This window comes from Corvus brachyrhynchos, unplaced genomic scaffold (genome assembly GCF_000691975.1).
Source record: "Corvus brachyrhynchos isolate BGI_N302 unplaced genomic scaffold, ASM69197v1 scaffold137, whole genome shotgun sequence".
NCBI lineage: Eukaryota > Metazoa > Chordata > Aves > Passeriformes > Corvidae > Corvus > Corvus brachyrhynchos.
Window position 1 is genome coordinate 470,819 of NW_008238830.1, and position 6,200 is coordinate 477,018.

The 6,200-nt window shown below is 48.2% G+C and overlaps 1 protein-coding gene across 2 annotated transcripts in view; it reads right to left on the reverse strand.

The window, feature by feature from the left end:
* Positions 1-6,200, reverse strand: part of SUPT4H1 (SPT4 homolog, DSIF elongation factor subunit) — an 18,523-nt gene that overhangs the window by 2,818 nt on the left and 9,505 nt on the right. Inside the window, exons 1-2 of one of the 2 annotated variants that reach the window (XM_017738142.1) lie at positions 4,757-4,766; positions 2,368-2,371 (exon numbers count right to left, since the gene is read on the reverse strand). The gene's annotated coding sequence lies outside the window, so the exon portion shown is untranslated. Of the gene's footprint in view, positions 1-1,049; positions 1,057-2,367; positions 2,372-4,756; positions 4,767-6,200 lie in introns of those variants that run through there. The other variant, XM_017738144.1, reaches the window with a different exon arrangement.

Genomic DNA, 6,200 nt, shown 5'->3' on the forward strand with positions numbered 1-6,200 from the left:
GGGCTCCTCCGGCGGCGCAGCCCCGCGCACAAAGAACAAACGCAGGCAGCAGACCGGTACATGGATAAATATATTAGTAAATAAATATATTTCTGAGCACATCAGCATATTCACACATCTTTGTGTTTATCGGACATAAATACACAGTTTTGCATATATATAAAACGTATTCTTCCTTTTTTTTTCTTCTGTGTGTGGTGTTTGTTTTTTTTTTTTCCTGGGTCATAATTTATTCCCAAGCCCCGAGAGCCAGGACAGACTCAGCAAAAAAACAAACGAAACAAAAAGCAACAACAAAACGAACCGATATTCACATTTCCAAAGGATCTGAAGGATTTGTGTAGGAGGGGAGGTACCCAGCCAGCCTGACCACATGCCCAGTTCAGGGGGTGGGAGCTCCGGGGAAAGGGGTCCCTGGGGAAGGGCTGGACCTTCAGCTTGGATAGAGGGAGCTTGGGATGCTCTGGCTTCCATCAGTTTTCGGCTGTGACTTCGGATGCAAGGAAGGAAAATGAACTCTGCATCATTGCAGGGATGCTGAAGAGATTCCATGGCGGAGCCCACAGGCACTGAGCACTCAAAAGCATCACTCAGAAGCCAGAGGTAAAGGAATTGTGAGGAACCATTCCCTATTTTCTCAGATCCTGCTTCTTCCCTTCCAGGCAGCCAAGGATAGTCATCCATCTACTGAGGAGGATCTTTCAAACCCACCTTCCTCTCCTCCCCCTGAGCCCCCACCGAGGCAGACCTGCACTCCAGCCTTTTCTACGTGAAAAGGAACAGCAGCATAAGGTCAGGAAAAGGAGACACTTGGAAGCAGGCGTTGCCCTGGCAGCCTGGTAATACTGCAGTGGGGAGTGCACAGGGTGCACGAGTGCTGACCACTTTCCCAAAGAAGCTTGTGGCTTGCAAATTCAGGAATCTCCTCCTTTGTTAGTGATAACGAGTGAAAGAGAGGACGTTAGAGCTGCACTTGTTCCTCTGAGCAGTGAAATGCATCCCTGGAGGCTCTCTGCCTTCCTGACTCCTAAAGAAAGCAGAGGGAGCACCCTGACTCTGAGCCTTCCAGGATGGTCAAGGACATGGGGAGCTGGTTCAGACAAGCCACGGACCAGGAGCACAAGAAGCTGAATTGGGGTGAATCCAGATCCACTCCTGGATTTTTCCTCTAGTTTAAGATTGACTTCCCTGCACAGGAGAAAACATCTGAGCTTGTGTCTTCTGCTTGCACTGGAGGACAAGCAAGAGCCTGGAAAGGTCTAAATGTAATTCTGCTGGGTTCTTTGATGAAAGAAATTCAGCTCTTCCCTAGACTGAAAGGTCCCACAGGGGCCTGGTCACAGGAGACACGGAATGAGCACTACAAGGGAATAATGTTGGGTTTAGAACAGTGCTATTGGCTGATCACTTGACTGCCAGGGACTGATTAGCAGCTGGGACAAAGATGCTTTTTTCGAGGATTAAGGGCAGCAAACCCCATAAAAAGCTTTCCCACCAACAAAGGAAGGCAGAGGATTATCCTGAACTGGGACTGCATCACCAGAGCACTCTCTTGAGAAGCTGCTGCTTCAAGGGAAGACACAGGAAGCTTTACTGAGCAGAAGGGAAAGTCTGTCCCTACATCAAGTTTCAACTGTCAGGAGTTATCTTCAGCTCCAGTGTTGTATCCTCACCAATGCCTCCCTGTGCTTGGAAGCGCTTGGTGCCATAGAAATGTGCACTTCATGTGGGAATCTGGCTGATTCTTTGGCCTGACTGATCATTTAGGGCAATGAACTTGACAGGAATTCTTTGCTGTTTGAAAGCTGCATGGGTTCTATGTGTTTTGCATTTGGCAGGTTTTATTTTGCTTGAATGTCTGCAAATTATGAGATGTAGGAAATAAGAACTAGTGACATTCAGAAAAATCCAAAATACTCATAAATGGGGGGGGAAGTAATAAACCAGAGCCTGATGATTTCTCAAGTTTTCTCCCTAAATCATCAAAATGTTGGAAAAGACAGAAAAATCCTTTTGAAGGATCATTTCAGGAGTCTCAGAAATATGAAGTTAAGGCTGGGTGATGGATAGAGCTCTGCTCTGCATTTATTATGGAGGCTTTTGCTGGGAATTTTTGCTGTGTCTTGGGGCAATGAGAGGAAGGAGAGAAGCAGGAGCCACGTGAACTCCAGGATTTTCCATAACTCCAGTGGATGGGGACATCTGAGATATGTTTGAAATATGCTTTTAGCAGGGTTGGCCATGACAGCTATTTGAGGGTAGGTGGAGGAGTTAAGAGGATGAGTGAGAGACTTGTTCACACTGCCAGATGAGAGGGTGGATTCTTTGCAATGGAGAGAGTCTGACCCAGCTCCTTCCCAGAAATGCTGACGTCCCTGTGTCTTCCCCTCTCCTGCTGCTGGCAAACACAGCCAGTGGCCAAGACGGCGTCAGCTGAGGGACACTGAGGTGACCAAAAGTGGTGAGAGCTCTTGGTTTCCACTGAAGTCAGAAGCAGCACCTTGCAGGGCAGCCCTGTGAGCGGTGAGATGGAGAATAGCTTGTTCCTGTGTCTGAAATAAGCATGGAAAAGTTAATTGAAGAAGTCTGGCTTTTGACCTAAGTGAGGAAATGAAGTCAGGAGCTACCAGGCCACAGAAAGTAATTTCTGCAGCTTTTGGTCTCGAAGGCTTGTTTATTTTTGCAGTGTTTAGCAAAACCTTCTGTGGCATGAACATGCCAAAATAGCAGCTTGCACTCACTCGGTGAGCTCTCCCCGGGAGCCCTGCCCAGCTCGGAGCGATGCCACGGGATGACGATGGGCTGCCTGTGCCTTCAGCGGAGACGGGCCCGGAGAGCCGCGCTCTGTCTGGGTGACCTCGGGCCGTGGGGACGTGTCAGGAGACCACGAGTGTCCCGTTGCTCTTGGCAGTCTGTGGCTGGGCGGGGCAGGGCTGGGCAGAGCCAGATGTGAGCAGCTCCATGAACATCTGTGTCCACTCCATCTCCCAGCGAGCAAACAGGCCAGTGTTTTATTAAACTGAGTGTTCGTGGACATCCTGGACCTCCTCTTCAGATGCTGCATTCAAAGAAAAGGAGAAAGAAAAGTGTCAGCTACACCTGGCTGAACATTCCCAGGCTCTGCAGCTGCTGGGGCCTTGACCCCGCAATCCAGAGAACACATGCTGCAGGAAAAACCACTAAGTGAAAGCTACTAAAAAAGCCACTAAGCCACTGGAACAGGCTCCCCAGGGAATGGGCATGGCCTCAAGGCTGCCAGAGCTCCAGGAGCGTTTGCACAACGCTCTCAGGGGCGCACAGGGTGGGATTGTTGGGATGTCTGTGCAGGGCCAGGGACTGGACTTGATAATTCTTGTGGGTCTCTTCCAATTCAGGATATTCCATGATTCTATGAAGTTTCTCCCAGTTTTTCAGAGGAAATTTTATGGCCACCTCCCAACCATTTTATTCCTCTAAGGTGAAGTACAATAAAATCTAAAGATAAGACATCAAGCTGCTCCTCAAATATTTCAGAAGAGGCAGGCTAAGGGCACCCCAGGATTCACATCACTGCTAGGTGTTTGCTTTTGAGGCTTTTTGATGTTTGCTCTTTGTGAAAATCTGTACAGCTGACTGAAAAATTATTAGGACTGGAAAGTAACACCAATTCATATCTCACAGAGCCAGGGTGCAACAGAACTCCAGGCAATAAGAGCAGAGAGCAGTGATGCAAGACAGGAATGACACATGTTGCACGGTGTTCCACAGGTTGCACAAATTGCTTCTGAGTCCAGCTCAGGCTCAGGCTCTTCCCCAGCCCCTTCCACCTGGGGAATTACTGACAGGCAGGTGCTGAGCAGTTTACTTGGAACCATCCAACAACAGGGCTGCCTAAAAAGCTGCACCCAAGCCACTGCTCCAGACAGCCCCTTTCTCTCTAAGTCACTGCCTGTTGTCACACACACCACGGTCCCTTCCCAGATCTCTTAAGCCTGCCCAGAACTCTTATACAAGGTAAGCATAGCCCAGCAAAGGCATACAGACATGATTTTTCCTATTTCCCTTTTCCTGAATGTTCCTGAGATCAAAGGAAAGAAATGCCCACATATAGATCTATAGAGGGCAATTTAAAACAACTTTTCAGAACAGTCACAACAAATTCTTGTTGGTTGCTTATCACCAGCTGTAGGAGCAGAGCCTTTAAAATTAAATATGTGGGAAGCAAACAAACACAGGAGATTCTGCTTGGAAAAACAATGATTAGCACTGATTAGCTAATCAATGTGGGAAAATGAATGCACATGGTGTTGTACATGTACACACGTGTGCAAGCATGGCTGTAGTACCTGAAGAAAGAGTTTGAGCAGATCTTGCATTTGTGACTTGAGTCACAAGTATGTGGAATCAGCCATTTCCAACTGCTTCCCTTGCCACCAGCTTATGTGCAACCCAAACAGAGACTGCCCAGCTTCAATCCCTCTGTGTTCAGATGCCTTCAGTCTCAAATAACATTACTAAAACATTTTCTGAAAGCTGTGCCTGCATGAGTTTCCCCTGCTTGTGCTAAGAAAAGATCATGAACTGAAGAGCTGGGAGAACCTCGGCTGCTGGACTGGCCATGGCAGGGCACTGACCTGGAGCACACCTTGATGACACCACAGAAATCGTGCTCTTTGCGTGTTAGGTTTTAAGGGTGGTCTTTTTCTGCCCTCTAATCCCTTTCCCCCTCCCTAGTAAAGATCAAAGACATGACATGAAAGGGACTCAGGATGAGCAGGAGGGAGGAGAGGGGGAGGATGCCGAGAGCACTGCAGGAGGTGAGATTTCCCAGGGAGAGAAATCAAGAGATTTCATCAGCCTGTGCTGGAGTAATGTGGCTGCTCTGGGATGCTTTCCGGGCGTGCCGGGGCGGTTCAGGAAGCCATCCAGCTGGAATTCACTGCCAGTTGTCTGTCTTCCCTTAAGAGGATCCATCAGCATTGCTCCAGGATTGATTCTCCAGGGACGCGACTCCCAGGTGTGGCCTCTCCCAGGCAAGAGAAGAGTCGCGGATGCAAAGCCCGCCAAGATCGGCTGATGGAGGTGCTCAAGGAAGAGGCATAAACTCCAAGGTCATGCAAAAGGCTCTTTGGGATCATCCAGAGTTACTCCCTGTGATGCCAGTGCATGGCACTGCCTGCACAAGCGGAATTTCCCCAGGGGCTGTGGACCAAGATTCAGCCTCACCTGGGAGCTGGGCTAGGTAAGCACACACCTGGAGGGTGCTGCATCCCACAGGAGCACCAGCAGCTTCTGGAAGCCCTGGTTTAGGAACTTCCTGAGCCAGAGGGTGCATTTGCATCTCTGCATTTGCTACCTCTTGATCTGGGCTCTCAAAACCATTTTACTTCTGGCATCTACATCCCCTGGGCAACCAGCACCAGTTTCACTACACACCATGTGTTGCCTTTTGGGTGTTTTAAAGCTTCTGGTTCCCATTCGATGCCATCACTTACTTTGTTCTAAGTACTCTCTTATCTGCCTTCTCCTCTGCTCTCCTAATTTCATATCCTCTCTTTCATATCCTCTGCTAATCACTTTTTTCCCACATGAAAGTCTCACTATTCTTTCTATTTTCTCAGAAAAACCCATCGCTGGGATGGTACCAGATACCTTTCTGCCCTTCCACCAAGCCTGATTTCCCTTTCTTTTTCCACACTTTTTGGTGACCAGGAGCTGTGCGATCACCACAGGTTTACACAGCTGCATAAAAGGCACTTTCTGCTTGTCCCACATAGTTCCCAGCCAGCTAATGCTAATGCTAATGATGATGATAATAACAACAATAATAACAGGAACGTTGTGAATTTTACTTAAAAGTGGCTCTGCTCATGTGTGGCATTTTGTGCTATTTACAGGGGATTTCACCCAGCACTCCCTCACCCAACAGCTCAGCAGCAGGGGATCCTCCTGTAACACTCTGTATCCAGTTTTAATGCTGACATCCTGACGGATTTTGTATGTTACACACTTTGCTATCTCCTCTCCTTGTCCAAGATATTTATGAGCTTGCTGGAAGGTTCAGACAGTTGGAAAACTCCCCTTTTCTCCGTCTCTGAGTAATTTCCCTCCATTAAGTCTGATCTGCACTCTGTCTCCTATTTTTCAGTGAGTTATTTACCTATGAGAGCACCTTCCCTTTTATCCTTTCAGAGCTTCCTTCCCCTAAAAGATCTGCCAGG